This window comes from Rattus norvegicus, chromosome 12 (assembly GCF_036323735.1).
Source record: "Rattus norvegicus strain BN/NHsdMcwi chromosome 12, GRCr8, whole genome shotgun sequence".
NCBI classification, from domain to species: domain Eukaryota; kingdom Metazoa; phylum Chordata; class Mammalia; order Rodentia; family Muridae; genus Rattus; species Rattus norvegicus.
In genome coordinates, this window is record NC_086030.1 from 8,112,629 (window position 1) to 8,138,969 (window position 26,341).

At 36.4% G+C, this 26,341-nt stretch overlaps 1 pseudogene; it reads left to right on the top strand.

The window, feature by feature from the left end:
• The first annotated feature begins 5,449 nt into the window (after positions 1 to 5,449).
• The window catches only part of Vom2r-ps91 (vomeronasal 2 receptor, pseudogene 91), a 72,397-nt pseudogene continuing 51,505 nt past the window's right edge, over positions 5,450 to 26,341 (top strand).

Below are 26,341 nucleotides of genomic sequence, written 5' to 3' on the forward strand. Positions count from 1 at the left end.
AAATCTTCAGGAAATGGACAATTTCCTAGACAGATACCAGGTATCGAAGTTAAATCAGGAACAGATAAACCAGTTAAACAACCCCATAACTCCTAAGGAAATAGAAGCAGTCATTAAAGGTCTCCCAACCAAAAGAGCCCAGGTCCAGACGGGTTTAGTGCAGAATTCTATCAAACCTTCATAGAAGACCTCATACCAATATTATACAAACTATTCCACAAAATTGAAACAGATGGAGCACTACCGAATTACTTCTACGAAGCCACAATTACTCTTATACCTAAACCACACAAAGACACAACAAAGAAAGAGAACTTCAGACCAATTTCCCTTATGAATATCGACGCAAAAATACTCAATAAAATTCTGGCAAACCGAATTCAAGAGCACATCAAAACAATCATCCACCATGATCAAGTAGGCTTCATCCCAGGCATGCAGGGATGGTTTAATATACGGAAAACCATCAACGGGAACCATTATATAAACAAACTGAAAGAACAGAACCACATGATCATTTCATTAGATGCTGAGAAAGCATTTGACAAAATTCAACACCCCTTCATGATAAAAGTCCTGGAAAGAATAGGAATTCAAGGCCCATACCTAAACTTAGTAAAAGCCATATACAGCAAACCAGTTGCTAACATTAAACTAAATGGAGAGAAACTTGAAGCAATCCCACTAAAATCACGGACTAGACAAGGCTGCCCACTCTCTCCCTACTTATTCAATATAGTTCTTGAAGTTCTAGCCAGAGCAATCAGACAACAAAAGGAGATCAAGGGGATACAGATCGGAAAAGAAGAGGTCAAAATATCACTATTTGCAGATGACATGATAGTATATTTAAGTGATCCCAAAAGTTCCACCAGAGAACTACTAAAGCTGATAAACAACTTCAGCAAAGTGGCTGGGTATAAAATTAACTCAAATAAATCAGTTGCCTTCGTCTATACAAAAGAGAAACAAGCCGAGAAGAAATTAGGGAAACGACACCCTTCATAATAGACCCAAATAATATAAAGTACCTCGGTGTGACTTTAACCAAGCAAGTAAAAGATCTGTACAATAAGAACTTCAAGACACTGAGGAAGGAAATTGAAGAAGACCTCAGAAGATGGAAAGATCTCCCATGCTCATGGATTGGCAGGATTAATATAGTAAAAATGGCCATTTTACCAAAAGCAATCTACAGATTCAATGCAATCCCCATCAAAATACCAATCCAATTCTTCAAAGAGTTAGACAGAACAATTTGCAAATTCATCTGGAATAACAAAAAACCCAGGATAGGTAAAGCTATCCTCAACAATAAAAGGACTTCAGGGGGAATCACTATCCCTGAACTCAAGCAGTATTACAGAGCAATAGTGATAAAAACTGCATGGTATTGGTACAGAGACAGACAGATAGACCAATGGAATAGAATTGAAGACCCAGAAATGAACCCATAGACCTATGGTCACTTGATTTTTGACAAAGGAGCCAAAACCATCCAATGGAAAAAAGATAGCATTTTCAGCAAATGGTGCTGGTTCAACTGGAGGGCAACATGTAGAAGAATGCAGATCGATCCATGCTTATCACCCTGTACAAAGCTTAAGTCCAAGTGGATCAAGGACCTCCACATCAAACCAGACACACTCAAACTAATAGAAGAAAAACTAGGGAAGCATCTGGAACACATGGGCGCTGGAAAAAATTTCCTGAACAAAACACCAATGGCTTATGCTCTAAGATCAAGAATCGACAAATGGGATCTCATAAAACTGCAAAGCTTCTGTAAGGCAAAGGACACTGTGGTTAGGACAAAACGGCAACCAACAGATTGGGAAAAGATCTTTACCAATCCTACAACAGATAGAGGCCTTATATCCAAAATATACAAAGAACTCAAGAAGTTAGACCGCAGGGAAACAAATAACCCTATTAAAAAATGGGGTTCAGAGCTAAACAAAGAATTCACAGCTGAGGAATTCCGAATGGCTGAGAAACACCTAAAGAAATGTTCAACATCTTTAGTCATAAGGGAAATGCAAATCAAAACAACCCTGAAATTTCACCTCACACCAGTGAGAATGGCTAAGATCAAAAACTCAGGTGACAGCAGATGCTGGCGTGGATGTGGAGAAAGAGGAACACTCCTCCATTGTTGGTGGGATTACAGACTGGTAAAACCATTCTGGAAATCAGTCTGGAGGTTCCTCAGAAAATTGGACATTGAACTGCCTGAGGATCCAGCTATACCTCTCTTGGGCATATACCCAAAAGATACCTCAACATATAAAAGAGCCACGTGCTCCACTATGTTCATCGCAGCCTTATTTATAATAGCCAGAAACTGGAAAGAACCCAGATGCCCTTCAACAGAGGAATGGATACAGAAAATGTGGTACATCTACACAATGGAATATTACTCAGCTATCAAAAACAACGAGTTTATGAAATTCGTAGGCAAATGGTTGGAACTGGAAAATATCATCCTGAGTGAGCTAACCCAATCACAGAAAGACATACATGGTATGCACTCATTGATAAGTGGCTATTAGCCCAAATGCTTGAATTACCCTAGATCCCTAGAACAAACGAAACTCAAGACGGATGATCAAAATGTGAATGCTTCACTCCTTCTTTAAATGAGGAAAAAGAATACCCTTGGCAGGGAAGGGAGAGGCAAAGATTAAAACAGAGACTGAAGGAACACCCATTCAGAGCCTGCCCCACATGTGGCCCATACATATACAGCCACCCAATTAGACAAGATGGATGAAGCAAAGAAGTGCAGACCGCCAGGAGCCGGATGTAGATCGCTCCTGAGAGACACAGCCAGAATACAGGAAATACAGAGGCGAATGCCAGCAGCAAACCACTGAACTGAGAATAGGTCCCCCGTTGAAGGAATCAGAGAAAGAACTGGAAGAGCTTGAAGGGGCTCGAGACCCCAAATGTACAACAATGTCAAGCAACCAGAGCTTCCAGGGACTAAGCCACTACCTAAAGACTATACATGGACTGACCCTGGACTCTGACCCCATAGGTAGCAATGAATATCCTAGTAAGAGCACCAGTGGAAGGGGAAGCCCTGAGTCCTGCTAAGACTGAACCCCCAGTGAACTAGACTATGGGGGGAGGGCGGCAATGGGGGGAGAGTTGGGAGGGGAACACCCATAAGGAAGGGGAGGGGGGAGGGGGATGTTTTCCCGGAAACCGGGAAAGGGAATAACACTTGAAATTCATATAAGAAATACTCAAGTTAATAAAAAAAAAGATACAGCAGACATAATAAGATAAAGAAAACAATCTTAAATAATGCTGCATAAAATGAGTGCTTACAACATTGTCTTCATATTTATTCTCTTATGTTCTTTCACTTGTGATGAATGTGATATAGTTATTAAAATGACTATGATAAATATAAAAATGAAATATAACAAAATAAAATGTATTTTTATCACCCAACTTGCAAAAATCTAAACTCCAAGTAGAACAAAGACGTTATCTCCACCCTGAAACTCACAAATCCAAAGAAACTTCTGAAGATAAAATTATTGAAAAGAATGATTCTGAAAGTTCTATTAGCAGTGACAACTCCTGGGAGAAGAAACCTTTCCTGTTCACTTGTATTTGGTCTCTTTTGTCTCCTCCAACATCCCCCAATTTTTCTTTAAGTAACATTCCAATTACTCTCTATTGCCCTCTCGTGTTCTCTCTTCCATCTTTCTTTTCTGCTTTCAGGTCAAGCACACAAACAGAAGATAACAGAAACAACCTTTGGTATTTGTATTTCTGAGTCTGACATAACTTGCTAAACATAATCATTTCTAGTACCACCATTGTCCTGTTAATCTTATGATTTTAATCTTTAAGATGAAAAAAATCCCAGTTCAGATGTGTTTTTCATCTTCAGCTTAGCATGTAGGAGGCACTGTATTCAATACCCAGTGCTGCAAAAGTTATAAAGTGTTAAAATAAACATTTGCACAAACCTCTTTGAAATTCATTATTCTGTACTTAAAATTCTTGTGTAAGAAAACATTTAAAAAATAATAATGCCTCTACTTGAGTGCTGATTAAAAGTTGTTTTTATCTGAAAAGTTGTAGACTTTAGGCATTAGGGTAATGGTTTTGTTGACCATAAAATAATGACAACCTGTGTTCCGAACCCCAGTTCCCATAAACTATATGGGCATTTCACATACATCTATAGTCTTAGTACTTACTTTGAGAGGCAGAAACTGGTTGCTCATTTACTTTAGCTGAATCAAAAAGTTCTGGTTTTGGGGTTGGGGAGTTAGCTCAGTGGTAGAGCGCTTGCCTAGCAAGCACAAGGCCCTGGGTTCGATCACCAGCTCCGGAAAAAAAAGTTCTGGTTTTACTTAGAAACTTGTTTCTAAAACGTAAGACATTGAATAGTAGAGGAAGACATTTGATTTCGACCTGTGGCCTACACATGATGTACATATCCAAACACAGATACCTATATAGAAAGAAAAACTAGTAGTCTCCATTTCAAAGCATTATTAGGATTGGGAAAAGTTAAAATCTAAGGACAGATAAGTCACATTTCTTTCTCTATTCTTACTCTGTCCTAGCCATATGTTTTTCCAAATTATGAATGGATTAAATGAAGTAGAATGTGGCACAGGTGATAAATTAAATTCAATGTATAATTGTTTAGTAAATGTTTCAATATATATATATATATATATATATATGTAATTTGTAGTTCATTTGTACTGTTTAAGTAGGAATGGGTACAAACACCTCGCATACTCTAAGAAAATCATGTTAAATGAGCAAAAATTAATCCTGAGTATATACAAATGGATTTTAACAACATTTTTGAGACAGCCTTTAGTACAGGTTGACCTCAACATTTTGTGTGTACAAAGTTTATCTTGACCTCCAAATTCTTCTGTGTCTTGATCTCCAGTGCTGGGATTACAGATGTTTAAAACAATACCCAGTTTATGTGTTTCTGCTGATTACACCCAGGACTTTGTGCATGATAGAAAAGCATACTAATAATTGAGATACATCCCCATCCCTTATGACAATATTTTTATCCACAGCAGAAAGTAAGTTTTTTGACATCAGCTTGATCAAGTCTTCCCAAGAGGACTTCAGCTCAGGAACCCGGTTGTCACTGAAACTTGATGAAATCATAGCACCTGGGATTGGAGATGATGAGCCCTAAACATATTTTCAATAAATTTTTTCTGGCAAGTGTGACCTCACATTTGGATTTCCAAGAAAGAAAGGTTTTCAGACTCTCCAAAGGATATTCAAAAACTGAGTTGAAGAAACCATGGGAATAAAAGTTCCAGTCATAGTCAACAAAAAAATTGAAATTTATACAAATTAATACAAATTCATTGGATATGTATACACCTCCTGTCTTTGCAAATTCAAACTGTACACAGACTTAAAATTTGCAGTTACTGCTATGATGCTTCTGATTTTTATGTTCCTGCTTCTCCAATATTTCAGTGATGTCTACTCCTTTGACCGCTCTTCCTGTGCTGCAAAGACAAAAACTAGTGTATACAAGGATGGAGATATGGTAGTTGCTGCATTTTACCTCTTTTTACTATTACTGTGGATTCTGCATCTGATAATCAAAGTAATAATAATTTCTATATTCACTAAGTTAATAATTTTCTGTTTATTTTCTGTCATATGTCAAAGATATGCAATGTCTAGAAATATTATGTATACATTCAACCCTGCTATCTACGTCCAATATACTGCTGTTATACCCCAAGAACTTTCTCTAATTTATTTTCATTATTTCTGTTTATTAGTTTTCCCCCCAAAAAGAACAAAAGTATTCTAGTTTCTTTCTGTTCTGAGACTCAATTCTCCCCTTATTACTCCAATATTCATGCCCTCTTCTAGCCTGTTGTCAAGAATTAGTTTTGTCATGAATTATATCCAATAATATAACTAATATCACAAAGCAAGCCACTGGCATTCATTCTGTACAGCGAGCATATGGAAAATTCAATTCCAGGATAGTAAAGAATTGTCATTTTTCTATGTTATGGGTATTAAACCTCAGAAAGTGTTGGCAAAGCTCTTGTTACTCTCTGGGCTGTTTGTACACCTTGTTGACTGCTATGCAGAAGATGTTTAGTTTTATGAAGTCCCCAATACTCAGTTGTTAGCTTTAATTCTTGGGCAAACAGAATCTTTTCCTACAACTATATCATTAAGATTACCGAATGTTTTTTCTAATAGTCTCAGAGTTTCAGGCTTCACAGTTATGCTTTTTTTTTGGTTCTTTTTTTTGGAGCTGGGGACCGAACCCAGGGCCTTGCGCTTCCTAGGCAAGCGCTCTACCACTGAGCTAAATCCCCAGCCCCCACAGTTATGCTTTTGATCCATTTGGAATTAGGTTTTGTGCAAGTTGACAGATACAAGGTTAATTTTTTTTGTGTTGTTTGAATTTCTTGAAGATGCTTCTTTTCTTCAGCATGTGGATTTATTTCTTTTTTTTCTTTTTTTGACATCTCAGTCAAATGTTAAGTGGTTGAAGCTACATGAATTCATGTTTGGGATATAATTTTGTACCATTGGTCTACATGTCTGTTTTGTTCCAGTACCAATGTTGTTTTGTTATTATGGTTCTCTAATGTATCTTAAAATATGGAATTATAATCCTTCAAGCATCGTTTCCTCACTTTAGGATTCTTTGTGGTATCATTTGAAATTGTACATGTTATTTCCTGTGAAAAAGTAGATGCCATGTTTACTGGGATTGCATTCAGGGTATAAACAGCTTTTGGTAGAATGCTCATTTTCACCACACTTCTCCTACAGGTCTATGAACGTAGAATATCATGTTGTTTCCTAGTGTCTCGCTCTCCCTCTTTCTTCAGAAGTGTAAAGATTTTATTGAATAAATTACTCATTCCCTTTGTTATATTTATTCTCATATATTTTTCCTTAGGCTATTGTGAATGTGTATGTGTCCATGTCCTCATGTTCTGTATGTTTGTTTTTGTGGATCAAAAAAGCTATTGATTGTGCAAGATGATTTTGAATGCTGCCACATTGCTGAATTTGGTGATCATTTCTATTCTGGCAGAATCTCTTAATGTCCAATATTTAGCATTATGTCATCTACAAATAAAGGTAGTTTGACTTTTATTTGCTTAATTGTGTCTTGTTAATTTCCTTGTATTGCCTCATTGCTCTAGGTAGTACTTCAAACACAATATTAAGAAGAAATGGGAGTGTTGGATATCCTTGACTAATTTACATCTCCACTTATGTTGAGGTTGCTTATATGTGTGTGTATGTGTGTGTCTATATTGTTGTGTTGTCGTATGTTGCATTTAGCTCTACATTCTTCAAGACCTTTACCATGAATGTATGATGGATTTTGTCGAAACCTTTTCTGCATCCATTGAAATAATCAGGTGATTTTTGTCTTAAGCCCATTTATGTTGTTTATTTTATTTATTGCCTTGAGAAATATGTTGAACCATCTATACATTTGAAAGATAAAAACAACTCGGTCAGAGTTGATTGTCTTCTTCCTGTGTTTCTACATTATATTTACTGTTGTTTTCTTAATTTTTTTTTAGTCTATGTTCATCAGGAATTTTGGCCTACAGTATGTCTACCGGGTTTTAGTAGTAGAGTGACACTGGCTTTGTAGAAGTTTGTAAGTGCTCATTCTGTTTCTTTTCTCTTTTTTAACTGTTTAAGAAGGAATGTTTTAAGAAGAATCTGAAGAATTAAAAATCCAGGAGAATTATGGTGTGATAATTCTGGCCCTGGACATTTTTAATTGAAGACTTTTGAATACTATTTTAATCTCCTCATTGATTATGGTTCTGTTTAGATTGTTAAGTTCTTGGCTTACATTTATCAACTGGAGATAGCTTCTGGATTAAAGAGTAGGTTATATGTCTACTTTTCCTATTAGTGCTGGGACCTCAACAGAGTTAGATATGTGAGTGCCCTATTCATTCTCCAACCATTTCATTATGAGACCAAGACCTCCAAAGATGCTGTTGAGTTTGTTTTCTGTTAGCCAACGAGGGTGAGACATGGTGTATACACAACGAGGAGTTTATTCTTCCAGTGAGACTCCCTTAGAATAAAAACTTTTTCATTTTCACATGTCTGTCAGTAGGAGACAGCCTCTGGGTTAGGTATGGTAACATGTGTATACTGCTTCATTATGCTCTAAAACCCCATCAGGTGTAGGCCCTGTGCATGCTGGCTACATGTTTCTATACATTCATTTGTGTACAACCCTGGTCCTGTCTAGAAGTTCTTGAATCCTTAGTGTACTCTATAAATTCTGACTCTTACACTCTTTCTGAGTCCTCTTTCACAAAATTTTGTATGCTCTGAAGGGAAGGATTTTATGGAAATACCCCTTTTAGGACTGACGTTCAAAGGTCTCTCAAGTCTGAGAGACACACACTCTGGCCATGGGTCTCTATTAATTCCAATTTGCTACAGGAGGAATCTTCTCTCTTGATGGCTGAGTAAGGAATAAATGTTCCTAAAAGATATGATAGGAGTCATTTCATTGCTACATTCTATTAGTATTGGTTTTCTTCAAGATTCATGGACTATCTGACCTCAGGTTTTAGATGCACAAGCAGTGTTTCATGCCATCTCATAGTGTGGATCTTCACTCAAATCAGATATTACTTGCTTAGTCCAACAAGATTTGTAACATTATTGCAGCAGCATATCTTGGAAGTAGGTCATAATTGTATAAGTAAAGTTTGTAGCTAGGTTGATATTTAGTTTCTCCTCTAATAACATGCAGAATACCTTGTAGTCTAAGTGTCCATAGAGGTGAAAGCTCAAGGTAATCACCAGATTGACTTCTAAATCTTCAGTGAGTTCTGTAGGTGTTGTCTTTATCAATTGATCCTTACTATAAGTTTGTGGAAAGAATGCAATAGCCTTGGCAATAGCTTAGATTATTTAGGGTTTATGATGGGAACACTTTGGCCAATAATTCAATTAGATACAACTCATCTTTATACTGAGAGTTGCTTTTGGTTGACAAGAGTGGCTTTTCTGTATCATGTTATTGAGGAATTTCATTTGAAACACCTTTATATAAGTATATGTTATAGGATACTTCTACTGTATTAGGTTGACTTATGACCTTTCAAATGTTCCTTAGGCCTAGCAGTTCCTCCTTATATTTCTTTCTTCATCCCCTCATTCCTCTCCTGTCACTGTTTGATCCTCCTATTCTAGTCTCCCTTCATCCTTCCATAACAATGTATTCTATGTCCTCTTCCTAAGGAGATCCATCCCTCCTTCAATCTGATCACTCTCTTCCTAATTCTTGTGATTACATTGACTATAGCTTGCTGATAGATGAATTAAGAGACAACATCCACATGTAAGAAAACACATGCCAAATTTGACTTTCTGGGACTGAGTTACCTCACCTGGGATGATGTTTTTCTAGTTCAATCCATTTACATGAAAACTTCATAATTTCATTTTTAGTGGATAAGGAATATTTTATTGTATAAATGTACCAGATATTTTTTAGCCATCTCTATATGCTAGGGTTTTCCAAGTTCTCTCTATTTTGACTAGAGCAGCAATGAATGTCTTTAAACAACTGTCTTTGTTGTAGGATGAAGCTCATTTTGAGTATATGTCCAAGATGGTATTGATGGACCTTGAAGTTCATCCCAGCTTTCTGAATATCTTGCCACACTGAAGACCAGCATTGAACGAGCTTTCTCTTTATTCCACATTTTTGTCAGCAGTGTTGTCATTGTTTTGTTGATATGGGTTATTCTGAATGATATAATATGAAATCTCAAAGTAGTTTTTATTTACATTTCCCTAATGACCTAGGATGGCAAACATTTATTTGTTTCTCTTCCATTTGAGTTTCCTTTTCTTCACAATTTTTTGTTGGGTAGGTACTCCATTACTTAATGGGTTATTTGTTTTTTGAAGCCCAGTTTGTTGTTGTGATGGGGTTTTTTGTTTTGTTTAATTTTAGTATTTTATATATTTTAGATAGTAACCTATCAGATATGTGCTTGGTAAAACAAAACAAAACAAAAAACAAAACAAAACAAAACAAAAAACTTGTCCCATTATGTAGGCTGCCAATTTGTTGAATTATATTGTCCACTGATGTGCAGATTCTTCTCAGGTTAGTGAGGTCTCATTTATTAATTGTTGATCTTTAGTGACTGTGCTATCAGTGTTCTGGTCAAAAATATTTTTCTCATACTTATGAGTCCTTGACTATTCCCTACTTTTTCTTCTGTCAGGTTCAGTGTAGAGCTTTCACGTTGAGGTTTTCAGTCTACTTTGACTTACATTTTGTGGAGGATATGTATGGATTTAATTCCATTTTTCTGCATGCCGCCATGTAATATGAACAACAGTATTTGTTGTAGATGCTGCATTTTATACAGTGTATATTTCTGACCTCGTTGTCAAAAAGTCTCAATAGGTGTATGGATTTGTGTGGGGTTCTTCAAGTCTATAAGATTGATCTCTGTGTGTGTTTTCTGCCAATAGCATCCTGTTTTCATTACTGTATCTCTCTAGTACAGCAAGAAATCAGTGATGGTGATAACTCCAATAGATGTCTTATTGTTCATAGTTGTTTTAGCAATAGTGTGTTTTTTAGTTTCCACATGAAGCTGAAAATTATCCTTTGAATTTCTGTGAAGAACATTGTTACAATTTTAATAAATCTGAAGGTTGCTTTCGATAGAATGACCTCTTTTATTACATTAGTTATTCCAATCCATGAGCATGGGAGATGAGTTGATCTCCTGATATCTTCTTCAACTTATTTCTTCAAAGTTTTAAAGTTATTTCAATGTCTTAATGTCATAAAAGAATTTGATTTGCTTGATTAGATATACCTCAAGACATTTTCATTCCGCATATATTGATTGGTTTGAATCTATTGAGTGAAACTTGGATATTTTAGATAAAATCAACTTGATAGTGTATCCCTCTTAAATTTTTTAAACACATTTTAATTAAAATAAAATTATATTGATTCTTGAACGTGATTCACAAAGAATTGGTTGAGAATTTTTGCCTATAGGTTAATAAATCAAATAGTTTGGTTTTCCATTTTATGTTTGGGACTTTAAAGGAAAATAAGCTTTTTAAATTGACTTTGGCAATATTCTTTCCCTTTCTTTTTTTGTGGAAGAAATTAAAGAGTGTTAGTGTTAGCTATTCCTTTTGGGTTTGGTAAAATACACTGTATCTAATCCTAGGAAGTCTTCCTTGATGGGATGACTTTATTATACATTTGATCCTTTCTGTTGCTGTAGTTCTTGCTATTAGGTATTGTGACTGGTGTGAGGTGGAATCTCAGAGTTGTTTTGATTTGCACTTCCTGGATAACTAATGATGTTAAATATTTTCTTTAGGTGCTTCTCAGGCATTCGATATTCCTCAGTTGAGAATTCTTTGTTTAGCTCTGTACCCTGTTGTTTAATAGGGTTATTTGATTCTCTCAAATCTAACTTCTTGAGTTCTTTGTATACATTGGATATTAGCCCTCCATCAGATGCAGGATTGGTAAAGATCTTTTCCCAATCTGTTGTTTGCTCTTTTGTTATAATGAGAGTTTCCATTGCCTTACAGAAACTTTGCAATTTTATGAGGTCTCATTTGTCCATTCTTGATCTTAGAACATAAGCCTTTGGTGTTCTGATCAGGAAATTTTCCCCTGTGCATATGTTGGAAAGGCTCTTTCCAACTTTTCTTCTGTTAGTTTGAATGCATCTGGTTTTATGTGGAGGTGCTTGAAAATCGTGGACTTGAGCTTGGTACAAGTTGAAAAGAATAGATTAGTTTGCATTCTTCTACATGTTGACCTCCAGTTGAACCAGCACCATTTGTTGAAAATGCTGTGTTTTTCCCATTGGATGGTTTTAGCTCCTTTGTCAAAGATCAAGTGACCATAGGTGTGTGGGTTCTTTTCTGGTTCTTCAATTCTATTCCATTAATGTACCTGCCTGTCTCTGTACAAATACCATACAGTTTCTGTAGTTTAGACTATTAGTCTAAAATACAGCTGGACATTAAGGATGGTGATTCTCCCAGGAGTTCTTTATTGATTAGGAAAACTTAAGCTATTCTTGGATTTTTGATTTTCTAAATGAATTTGCAAATTGCTCTTTCTAACTCTGTGAAGGGTTGACTTTGGATTTTGATGGGAATTGCATTGAATTTGTACATTGCTTTTGGAAAGATGTTCATTTTTCCTATATTAATCCTGACAGTCCATGAGTATGGGAGAATTTTCCCTCTTCTGAGATCTTCAATTTCTTTCTCAGAGACTCAAAGTTCTTGTAATACAGATCTTTCACTTGCTTGCTTAGAGTCATACCAAGGTATTTTATATTATTTGTGACTATTGTGAAGGGTGTCATCATTTCTCTAATTTCTTTCTCAGCCTGTTTTCCTTTGAGTAGAGGAAGGCTACTGATTTGTTTGAGTTAATTGTATATCCGGCCACTTTGCTGAAGTTGTTTATCAGCTGTAGGAGTTCACTGGTGGAATTTTGTGGGTCACTTAAGTATACTATTATATCTTCTGCATATAGTGATATACCGACTTTTTCTTTTCCTGTTTGTATCCCTTTTACTCCTTTTATTGTCTAACTACTCTGGCTAAGACTTCAAGTACTATATTGAATGAGCAAGGAGAGAGTGGCAGGCTTGTCTAGTTCCTGATTTTAATGGGATTACTTCAAATTTCTCTCCATTTAGTTTAATGTTGACTACTGGTTGGCCGTATATTGCTTTTACTGTATTTAGGTATGGGCCTTGAATTCCTCACCTTTTCAAGAGTTTTACCATGAAAGGGTGTTGAATTTTGTCAAAAGTGTTTGCAGCATCTAATGAGTTGATCATATAAGTTTTTTCTTTGGGTTCATTTATATAGAGGATTACATTGATAGATTTCTGTTTATTGGATAATGCTGGCATCACTGGAATGAAGCCTAGTATATCATGATGGATGATCATTTTAACTATTGAGTATTTTGACATCGATATTCATAAGGGGAATTGGTCTGAAGTTCTCTTTCTTTGTTGGGTCTTTGTGTGGTTTAGGTTGAGCCTAATTGTGACTTTATAGAATGAATTTGGTAGTGTTCTTTCTGTTTTTCTTTTGTGGAATTGCTTGTAGACTATTGGTGTTAAGTCTTCTATGAATGTCTCATAGAATTGAGTACTAAAGGCATCTGGTCCTGAGATTTTTTTTTGTTTGTTTGGGAGACTTTTAAATATTGCTTCTATTTCTTTAGGAGTTATGGGACAGTTTACATGGTTTATCTGATCCTGATTTATATGTATTACCTGATTTCTGTCTAGAAATTGTCTATTTTATCCACATTTTCCAGTTTTGTTGAGTATAGGCTTTTGTACTAGGATCTGATGTTTTTTTAAATTTTCACATTTTTTTATTATATATCTCTCATCATTTCTAATTTTGTATATTGGATACTATCTCTGTGCCTTCTGGTTAGTCTGCCTAAGGGTTTGTCTATCTTCTTGGTTTTCTCAAAGAACCAGCTTCTGGTTTTGTCTATTCTTGGTATAGTTCTTTTTGTTTCTCCTTGGTTGATTTCTGCCCAGAGTTTGATTATTTCCTGCTGTCTACTCCTCCTGGGTATATTTGCTTCTTTCTGCCCTAGAACTTTCAGGTGTGAGATCAAGCTGCTAGTATACGCTTTTCTGAGTTTCTTTTTGAAGCCACTCAGATCTGTGAGTTTTCTTCTTAGCATTGCTTTTATTGTGTCCCTTATTTTTGGGTTATGTTGTGCCTCCATACCATTAAATTCTAAAAAAAGACCTTAATTTCTTTTTTTCATTTCCTCCAAGATATCATTGAGTAGAGTATTGTTCAGCCTTCATGGGTCTGTGGGTCTGTTGTTATGTTGTTATTGAAGGCCAGCCTTAGATCATGGTGATCTAATAAGTGCATGGGATTATGTCTATCATCTTGTAATGTTGAGGCTTGTTTTGTGATTGATTATTGGTCAATTTTGGAGAAGGCACTATAAGTGCAGAGTAGAAGGTGTATTATTTTGTTTCAGGATGAAATATTCTACAGATTTCTGTTAAATCCATTTGGTTCATAACATCATTTGTTTCAAAGTATCTATGTTTAAGTTCTGTTTCCATGATTGGTCCATTCATTACAGAGGAATGTTGAAGTCTCCTACTACTATTGTGTGTTATGCACACCGACCACCCCACCAAGAGATGCCAGGAACTAAAACACCATTCCAAGGGTACATGAGGATGCATGTAGTTCAAGCCATATATATGTAGCAAAGGATGGCCTTTTCAGGCATCAATGGGAGGAGAGGCCTTTGCTCCTTTCAAGGCTCAATGCCCCAGGGTAGGGAAACGTCAGGGTGGACAGGTGGGACAGAGTGGCTGGGTTGGTGGGGGAGCACCCCCATAAAACCAGGGGGAGATAGAAAGTTTTCGAGGGGAAATTAGCAAAATGGATAACATTTGAAATGAAAATTAAAAAATATCCAACAAAAAAATGTCAAAAAAACGAGTTTGATAACCCGTACTAAAACTGGGTTAAAAAGAGCTCAGGGAAAGAGACAAAACTAAAAAAAAATGAGTGTGCCTTACAGACTGCAGGTACTATAATTTCCAGAAGCTTGACTCCTATGCACTGAAAATTGAAATTTATTTTGAATTTTCTCCCAAGGGCATGTTTCCAACCAGCTTCTCCAAGATAGCTAGTGAGTGAGTATTGCCCCTGGGATTTAATAAGAATGCTAATCTCATTCACGAAGCTCCAGTTTCATGACAAGATAACACTACCAACTTAAAAAACACATGATAATTCCAACACAAAAGGTTATAAATTTGAAAGTTCTAATAATATAAAGATATAATCATTTACTCCATGAAAGTAATTATGTTGCATACAAAATAATAGTCCTGGTTGGAATATTTTCTCTTGCTAATGTTTTTATTACTCTGATAAAATACGATAACAAAAGCAAGGTAAGGAAAAGGAGCTTATTTTGGCTTACACTTCCTGAGAGACTTTGGTCATCCTGTTAGGTAAGACTTGACAGCAGACAGGAAAATAAGAATTGTAGGAGCTAGAAGTTGGCTGGCTACATTATATTTTCACTCTGGAAACAAGAGATTAGACCGTAAGTAAAGTGACAATATAAAGCCCAAATGCCTGTCCCTAATGACCCAATTCCAGGAAGGCTCAACTTCTTGAAAGTTCTATACATTCATTAATAATGTCATCAACAGAGGGCAGAGTATTAACATATGAAACTATTTGACATTCAAAGGAGAGTAGCCCTAAATAATGTTGTATTTCTGTTCAGGTTTGATTTAAAAAACTACCAGATTGTTCTGGCAATGATTTATGCCATTGAGGAGCTCAGCAGAAACCCCTATATTTTACCCAATGTGTCTCTGTGATATGATATATATATATATATATATATATATATATATATATATATATATATATATATATAATGTCCTGTTCAATGAATGGTTTACATTGGATAGATGCATCACATGGATTTCTGGGCCAAAGAAGTATATGCCTAATTACACGTGTAGGAGAGAGATGAAGTCTATTGCAGCCCTCACAGGCATATCATGGATAATATCTTCCAATATAAGGACACTGCTAGAACTCTACAGATATCCACAGGTGAGAATGTGTAAAGTAAAGAAAGATAAAACCACATATAATTCAGTCCTTGTCCAAGGTACTAAAAGAGGATAAAAGCAACATGTGCTTATGCATCTGACAGGGTTTATTATCCCAAAGCGTAACTATTCTGTGATGTAATCAGGACAAAGAAAAGGATTAGATTGGAGCAGACAGTGATTGCAGGGAACCCTGAGTGTAAAGGTATGATGTCAGGGTTTCTCTTCCTGCACAATACATAGTTTAGAAAAGCAGCTTCGTGCCTAAAGTCATTGAGTCACAAACATGAGAACCTACCTTTGGATATCTAACACTCATATAAAACCAATAGAAGACAGTAAATTCTGTAATGCAAGTTCTGATTAAGCAGGTCACAGATGAGCCAGGGTAACCTAAACAGTGAGCTACAGGTTTACTTAGAATCCTTTGCAAAAAATAAACAAAGAAACAAAGAAACAAAGATAGAAAAGAAGACTAAAAGAATAATGAAAAAATTAAAATAGTGAATAAGAAAAAGAATTCCAATATCGACCTTTGGCCTCATGTACACACATGTACAATCATGCTGCATGAATTCTCATTATTTTACATGATTCTAAAAGCCTGTCATGAATGGACATGTGCTTTATGCTTCCTCCTCTTAATTCTTTTATTCTCTTTATCTTCTTAAACTTTGCTGACAATTGGGTCTTTTGACCATAACCTGAATTATCATGAGCAGTTTCGTGATATTTATCAAGTAGCCTACAAGGACATGTATTTCTCCCATGGCATTGTCTCCTTGTTGAATTATTTCCACTGGAACTGGGTAGGACTGGTCATACCTGAAGGACAAAATGGTTTTCAGATAATCTCATAAGTTAGGGCAGAAATGGACAGAAACAAAATATGTGTAGATTTTATGGAATTGATCCGAGTTAGTGAAGTATCTTATTTACCAAGCTACCTATTGCATCCTACACATCTTTTGAAATCAACAGCAAATGTGATCATTACCTATGGTGACAGTGATTTTCTGAGAGGCATTTTGCTTTATTCAAGGCAAATTTTTGTTACAAGGAAAGTCTGGATCATGAACTCAGACTGGGATGTCATCATCCAGTCAAAGCATTTAATTTTACATTCATTCCATGGGAGCTTCATCTTTGCACCTCACCACAAAGAAACCTCTGGGTACAGAAATTTTATCCAAAGAGTTAATCATTCCAAATACCCAGAAGTTTTTTACCTTACAAGGTTTTCTTTCTACTCTTTTAACTGCTCATTTGCTGATGATGACTGCAATACACTGGAGAACTGTCTGCTTAATGCTTCCTTGCATGAAACTCCAGGAAGCTGTTTTGACATGGTCATGCTGAGTTTGCTCATAATATATACAATGCGGTGTATGCCATGGCCCACAGCCTTCACAAGATGCTTCTTCATCAAGTAGAAGTAAGACAAGTAAGAAAGGCAGAAGACCTGACATTTTCAGCCTGGCAGGTAATGTGTCTTTAATTGGCTTGCTCACAACATCAACAATGGGATTCTCTCTCTCTCTCTCTCTCTCTCTCTCTTTTGGAGCTGGGGACCGAACCTAGGGCCTTGCCCTCGCTAGGCAAGCGCTCTACCGCTGAGCCAAATCCCCAACCCCAACAATGGGATTTTCTTAATGTATGCTTTTGACGTCATGCTATTTATTGTGGATCTCTAAGGGTATGAAATAAATGATTTGTAACTGATAAAGGGGTAAGTAAGTCAAAACATATACAGATGTTTTTAAGAAGAACAAAGTTTCCAAGGAGGGAAGACAGTGTTCTAAATCCACATCAGTGTTTTGTCTTGCCAGGTCAATGATTTATATATGAAAGGTACAGAAAGTAGCTTCTCTTGTAAGCCCAATAGAAAGCAGAGGGAGACTGTGGAAGAATACTGCTAATCCAGAGATGATTGAGGAAGGTAGAGTGCCTAGACCCACAGAATCAAACAACATGGAGAGAGAAGTTACAGAGACATGCTGAAGGATAAAAACAACCGAGAGTGATATAGGTATATATTATAGGTAAAATATAGTTTTGTATTATATTAAATGTACAATTTAATAAAAATGTGTGAAGTCCTAGCTATGGAGAAGAGGAGAAGAGGGAAGAGACTGAGCTGATTAAAGATAAAACACTTAGACAGAAGACTACCACAACGTGCAGCAAAGCCTGTGGAGGCCAACTGGGCAATGAAGGTGATTGATGAGAGGGTACTCTCTTAGTCAGGGTTTCTATTCCTGCACAAAACATCATGACCAAGAGGCATGTTGGGGAGGAAAAAGTTTATGCAACTTATACTTCCACATTGCTGTTCATCACCAAGGAAGATGGAAATGGAACTCAAGAAGGTCAGAAAGCAGTAACTGATGCAGAGGCCATGGAGGGATGATACTTACTGGATTGTTTCCCCTCCCTTGCTCAGCTTGCTCTTGTATAGACCCAGGACCACTAGCCCAGGATCAGCACCACCCACAATGGGCTGGGCCCTCCCCCCTTGATCGCTTGTTGAGAAAATGCCTCACACCTTTGTCTCATTGAGGCATTTTCTCAACTGAGGCCCCTTTCTCTATTATAATTCCAGCTTGTGTCAAGTTGACACACAAAACCAGCCAGTACAGGTACCTAGCTATATATATAATTCTACAACTCACAGTAAAGACATCAGAAGACGTCAAGCATGGAAGTGCAGGTGCACCAGGCTAGAGCACTCAGGCAAAGTCTATTAACCTGATTTCAACAGAAGCAAGGACATTCCAGAAGTGTGCTGAACCATGGACATTGATTATTATTGCTCAGAATCTGACTCTCAGGGGGAAAACATAGGAATAAAGCATCCTGAATACTGGTCAGACAGAGGAAATTTACTCATCGAACCTACTAGGATTTCTCCTCTCCTAAATTGTAAATGCATGTAGTAGAAGAGAAATGCGACTTAAATTTTCAAAACAAGAAATATTTTCCCAAATCAACAAATTATGTCCTGATGTAAATTCCAGTACAGAACCAAAAAAAAAATGAAAGGAAAAAAGGTAAATGTTTCTTCCAAAAAGGACCAATTCTATACCAACTTTAACAATAATTCATAACATTAATTCTTTAATAAAATAGATAAATACTAGGAGGCTGAGTTAGAATGTAGAATACACTCAGTTATTCCAAAAAACACACCTGAACATCAGTAAGATAGTATTTAAACCGACGAATTAATCAGTAATGAGAATAAAATGTGAGATTTCGCAACTAAGAAATTCCAAGAACAAAATCTACATCATTTTACCAGAATGTTAAAGAAATACTATCAGTGCTTCTCAAATTATTGCATAAAATAGAAAAGAAGTGACTACTTCAAAACTCTTTCTATGACAACAGATTGATTAATGCTGGTGTAGTAACCTGAAACTCAAACCAGATAAATACACAACAACAAAGGAAATCACAGACAAGTCTTCCTAACAAACATATGTGTACAAGTTAATAAAATGGAAGGGAGAAATTCTGTAATGATGTTATAATTTCAAAAAAATTAAATCATTTAAAAATAAAAATATGAATGAAAAATAAATTCTCAATAAAACATCTGTAAACTTAATTCATTATCACATCAAAAATATCAGTCACCATAACCAAGTTGACTTCATTCCAGATATTCAGGGACGAATCTACAAATGTAAATCAATAAGTTAAATTGATGACATAAGTGGACCCAAACACGGAAATCACATGATCATATCAATAGATGAAGAAAAGGCCTTTGAAAAAATCCAATATAACCACATAATAAAAGTCATGGATATGATACAGATATTTGAAAAATCTTTAATCAGAATTGTACTAAGTGGAGGGAAAAATCAAAAATTCCCAACTGAAATTAAGGAATGCAAATTTAACACAGTCTTCCTTTACACCAGTGATGAACATATCAACAAAAAATGACAAAATAACCCCATCGACAATAGCCATAAAGAAATTAAACATCTAAGAATAAATCTGGGCAGGGCAACCAAACCAAGAAAGAGTTCTACCATGAAAACTTTAAGACAGTGAAGAAAGTAAATGAGTTGAAGAAGACACTAGAAAATAGAAAGACCTCCCAAAATCATAGGTTACAAAAATTGATGTTCTATATTGGTCATAGTTAAAAGAGCAATTGACATTTTAATGTAACTTCAATCAGTATTACACCATTATGAAATCTCAGTATGCAGAATTAAGAGCCAATACTTAGAGGGTCCTATCCCAAATTGAAGAGGACTGGTCAGTCCATGCCTGGTGAGATAGGTAGAGTAAGTTTTCTCCAGAGAAGTGGTCCGGACGGGTTATCCAAACCCAAGTGGTCAGCAATAAACATATGTATATACAGACAAACTACAGTGAAGAGACTCAGTATGATGTGTTGGGGTGGGAGGTGAGTCATGCATTTCAAAGAAAACTGTGAGTTATGGGAAGAGGGGTGAAAAGCAAAAATGATGTGAGTACAGTTTGGTTTTTTGGTTTAATTTTGTTTGGTTTGACTTAGTACAGTTTTATTTAGTTATGTTTGGTTTACTCATGTATGAAATTCTCTAGAAAATAATTCTGAAAACATCACTCTTCTTCACAGGCTTATAGAAACCTTAAAATTAATGTGAATGCACAAAAGAACAAGGATAGATAAAACAATCCTAAAGAAAATGAATACAACAGGAGGTATCATCATACCTACTTTAAACTCATACAAGAGTCATAATAATGCAAATAGCATAGTACTGGCACAAAAACAGACACATATATAATCAGTACAATAAAATATAATGGAATATAATAGAAAGAATAGAATACGTGGATAGGATAGGATAGGATAGGATAGGATAGGATAGGATAGGCTAGGCTAGGCTAGGCTAGGCTAGGCTAGGCTAGGCTAGGATAGGATAGGCTAGGATAGGATAGAATAGGATAGGATAATAGAGGGCCCAGAGAAGAATCCACACATTTACAGTGAACTCAGATTTTAAATAATCTTGCCAAACGGATACACTGAAGAAATGACAGTATTTTCAGCAAACTGTGCTGTGCAAACAGGATTTTAATATGTAGGGAATGAAAATAGACCCTTATTTCTCAGTGTGAATAAAACTAAACTTCAAATTGACCATGGAACTCAGTATAAGTTGTGATACCCTGTAAGTGCTAGAGGTAAACACCAACAATTTTCTTCAAATTGTAGACACATAAAAGCATTCTGAGATAACTCTGGAGGACAAGAAAAAATAAAACAGGGAAAATGGGATCTCAGGAGAGTAAAATATAGCAAAGGAAACTGTTAGTAAATGCCAGTCCACAGAAAGGGAAAACAATTTCCAAGCTCATATCTAATTAAGAATTGGGGGGGGGACCAAACAAAATGGACCAATTTTGATAACTAGGACCCTCCTGGTAAAAACCAAGATCTGATACTTGCAGGTTGTCCTCTGGTCTCTACATACATGCCATGGCATTCCTCCCTCCGCCACACACACACACACACACACACACACACACACACACACACACACACACAAACACACACACAGAATAAAAAAATTAAAAAAAAGAATTGGGGGGAAAGTATACAAAGAACTCATAAAATTCATACATGAAGGAAACAAACAGTACAGTTTAAAATTTGGCTATAGAACTAAAGAGAAAACTCTCAAAATAAGAATTAAACATGGCTAATAAACATTCTTAAAAGTTTTCAACATCTTTAACCATCAAGGAAATACAGACTAAAACTACATTAAGCGTGGGTCTAACCTTGGAATGGTCATCATCAAGCCACCAATGACAACAAATGTTACAGATGTGGAGAGTGGCAAACCCTTATACACTGTTGGTAGAAGTAGAAACTAGTGCAGCAACTCTGGGATCAGTCTGGAGGTTTCCCTAAAAGATGAACTGGAACATATGAACCCCCCACACACGCACCCTATACCATTTCTGGTCATACATCCAAAGGACTCTATATCTTAGTCCAGAAATGCTTATTCACTCATATTCACTGGTGACCTATGCACAGAAGTCAGGAAATGAAATCAGCCTAAATATCCATAAGCTAATGAATGCATAATGATGTGGTGCCTACCAACAAAGGACTGTTATTTATATGTAAACAAAAATAAAATCACCATATTTTCAGGTAAATGGGTGAAACTTGTCAAAAAAAATCATTCCAAAAGTAGCAACAGGCCCTTCTGGATGTTGCCCTCATGAAGAGCTGAAACCCAGGCCTGAGGAGTGACTTCAGGCCTGAGAACAGAGGTAAGAACAAATTTACTGCTCCAAGTTACCTGCCTGGTGGACTCAGGATACACGCCCACAGGAACAGCTGAAAGCCAGTGGACAGGAGCGACTATAGACCTGAAAGGAAAGCACTTTGTTCCAATAACTGTCTGGAAAAAAATAGGAAAAAGGTCTACAGCACTCCTGACACACAGGCCTATAGGACTGTCAAGCCACTGTCAGAAGTAGAACAAGGTAACACCAGAAAAAACCTGATGACAAGAGGCAAGCAGAGGAACCAAAGCAACAGAAAACAAGACTACATAGCATCATCAGAGTCCATTCTCCCACCAAAGCAAACACTGAATAGCCAATAACACCAGAAAAGCAAGATCTAGATTGAAAATCATATTTCTTCATGATGATGGAGGGGTTCAAGAAAGACATAAAGAATGCCCTTAGAGAAATGCAGGAAAACACAAGTAAACAAGTAGAAGCCCTTAGAGAGGAAACACAAAAATACCTGAAAGAATTACAAGAAAATACAATCAAACAGGTGAAGGAATTAAAAATGGAAATAGAAGCAATAAAGAAAGCACAAAAAGAGACAACCTGGTATATAGAAAACCAAAGGAAGAAACAAGGAGCCATAGATACAAGCATCACCAACGGAATACAAGACATAGAAGAGAGAATCTGAGGAGCAGAAGATTCCATAGAAATCATCGACACAACTGTCAAAGATAATGTATAACAGAAAAAAATGGGGCTGGGGATTTAGCTCAGTGGTAGAGTGCTTACCTAGGAAGCGCAAGGCCCTGGGTTCGGTCCCCAGCTCCGAAAAAAAGAACCAAAGAAAAAAAATACTGGCCCAAAACATACAGGAAATTCAGGACACAATGAGAAGATCAAATTAAGGATAATAGGTATACAGGAGAGTGAAGACTCCCAACTCAAAGGACCAGTAAATATCTTCAACAAAATCATAGAAAAAACTTCCCTAACCTAAAGAAAGAGATGCCCATAAGCATACAAGAAGTCTACAGAATTCCAAATAAATTGGATCAGAAAAGAAACTCCTCCTGTCACATAATAGTCAAAACACCAAATGCACAAAATACAGAAAAAATATTAAAAGCAGAAAGGGAAAATGTCAAGTAACAAATAAAGGCAGACCTATCAGTATTACACCTGATTTCTTACCAGAGATTTTTGAGAGCAAGAAGATCCAGGATAGATGTCATACAGACCCTTAGAGAACACAAGTGCCAGTCCAGGTTACTGAATCCAGAAAAGCTCTCAATTAACATAGATGGAGAAACCAAGATATTCTGACAAAACCAAATTTACACATCTTTCTACAAATCCAAGCCTACAAAGGATAATAAATGGTAAAGTCCAACACAAGGAGGCAAGCTACACCCTAGAAAAAGTAAGAAACTAATCGTATTGCAACAAAACAAAGAGAAGACAAGCACACAAACATAATCTCATCTCCAAATATTAAGATAACAGGAAGCAACAATCACTATTCCTTAATATCTCTCAGCATCAATGGACTCAACTCCCTAATAAAAAGAAACAGATTAAAAACTGCATATGTAATGAGGACCCAGAATTTTGCTGCATACAGGAAACACACCTCTGAGACAAAGACAGACACTACCTGAGAATAAAAGGCTGGAAAACCACTTTCCAAGCAAATGGTCTGAAGAAGCAAGCTGGAGTAGCCATATTAATATCAAACAAAATTGATTTTCAACTGAAAGCCATCAAAATAGATAAGGAAGGACACTTCATATTCATCAAAGGAAAAATCCACCAGATTAACTCTCAATCCTAAACATCTATGCTCCAAATACAAGAACACCTACGTACATAAAAGAAAACTTACTAAAACTCAAAGCACACATTGCACCTCACACAATAATAGTAGGAGATTTATATACCCTGCTCTCATCAATGGACAGATCAGGGAAAAAGAAATTAAACAGAGACATAGACAGACTAAGAGAAGACATGAACCAAATGGACATAACAGATATTTACAGAACATCTTATCCTAAAATGAAAGGATATACCTTCTTCTCATCACCTCATGGTACTTTCTACAAAATTAACCATATAATCAGTCATAAAACAGGCCTTAACAGATACAGAAAGATAAAAATAATCCCATGCATCCTATCAGACCACCACGGGCTAAAGCTTGTCTTCAATATCAATAAGGAAAGAATGCCCACATATACATGGAAGTTGAACAATGCTCTACTCAGTGATACCCTAGTTAAGGAAGGAAGAAGGAAAGAAATTAAAGACTTCTTAGAATTTAATGAAAATGAAGTTAAAACATACCCAAACTTATGGGACACAATGAAAGCTGTGCTAATAGGAAAACTTATAGGTCTGAGTGCCTGCAGAAATAAAAGGAGAGAGCATATATCAGCAGCTTGACAGCACACCTAAAAGCTCTAGAACAATAAGAAGCAAGTACACCCAGGAGAAGTAGAAGGGCGGAAATAATCAAACTCAGAGCTGAAATCAACCAAGTAGAAACAAACAAACAAACAAATAAACAAACAAAAACTACACAAAGAATCAACAGAAACAAAAGTTGGTTTTTTGAGAAAACCAACAAGATAGATAAACCCTTAGCCAGACTAATGAGAGGACAAAGAGTGTGTGTTCAAATTAGTAAAATAAGAAATGAAAAGGGAGACATAACTACAGAATCAGAGGAAATTCAAAAAGTCATCAGATCCTACTACAAAAGCCTATATTCAACAAAATTGAAAAACTGGAGGAAATGGACAATTTCCTGCACCAATACCAGGTACCAAAGTTTCATCAGCAACAGATAAACGATTAAAACAACCCCATAACTCCTAAAGAAATAGAAGCAGTCATTAAAGGTCTCACAACCAAAAAGAGCCCAAGTCCAGATGGGTTCAGTGAAGAATAATAGCAGAGTTTCATAGAAGACTTCGTACCAATTCTATCCAAACTATTCTACAAATTTGAAACAGATGGAGCACTACCAAATTCCTTCTATGAAGCCACAATTACTCTTACACCTATGCCACACAAAGACCCAACAAAGAAAGAGAACTTCAGTCCAATTTCCCTTATGAATATCGATGCAAAAATACTCACTAAAATTCTTGCAAACTGAATCCAAGACCACATTGAAAGAGTCATCCATAATGATCAAGTAGGTTTCATCCCAGGCAGGCAGGAATGGTTTAATATATGGAAAACCATCAATGTAATCCACTATATAAACAAACTGAAAGATAAAAACCACATGATCATCTTGTTAGATGCTAAGAAAGCATTTGACAAAATCCAACACCCTTTCATGATAAATGTCCTGGAAAGAATAGAATGCAAGGCCCATACCTAAACATAGTAAAAAGCCATATACAGCAAACCAGTAGCTAATATTAAACTACATGGAGAGAAACCTGAAGCAATCCCACTAGAATGAAGGACTAGACAAGGCTGTCCACTCTCTTCCTACTTATTCAATATAGTTCTTGAAGTTCTAGCCAGAGCAATCAGACAACAAAAGGAGGTCAAGGGGGTACAGATTGGAAAAGAAGAAGTCAAAATATCACTATTTGCAGATGATATGATAGTATATTTAAGTGATCAAGCGTCAACAAATGGGATCTCATAAAACTGCAAAGCTTTTGTAAGGCAATGGACACTGTTGTTAGGACAACATGGCAACCACAGATTTGGAAAAGATCTTTACCAATCCTACAACAGATAGAGGGCTTATATCCAAAATATACAAAGAACACAAGAAGTTAGACTGCAGGGAGACAAATAACCCCATTAAAAATGGGGTTCAGAGCTAAACAAAGAATTCACAGCTGAGTAATGCTGAATGGCTGAGAAACACCTAAAGAAATGTTCAACATCTTTAGTCATAACGGAAATGCAAATCAAAACAACCCTGAAATTTCACCTCACACCAGTGAGAAGGGCTAAGATCACAAACTCAAGTGACAGCAGGTGCTGGAGAGGGTGAGGAGAAACAGGAAGAGTCCTCCATTGTTGTGGGGATTGCAGACTGGTACAACCATTCTGGAAATCAGTCTGGAGGTTCCTCAGAACATTGAACATTGAACTACCTGAGGACCCAACTATACCTCTCTTGGGCATATATCCAAAAGATGCCCCAACATATAGCAAAGACACATGCTCCACTATGATGTAGCCTTATTTATAATAGCCAGAAGCTGGAAAGAACCCAGATGCCCTTCAACAGAGGAATGGATACAGAAAATGTGGTACATCTACACAATGGAATATTACTCAGCTATCAAATACAATGACTTTATGAAATTCATAGGCAAATGGATGGA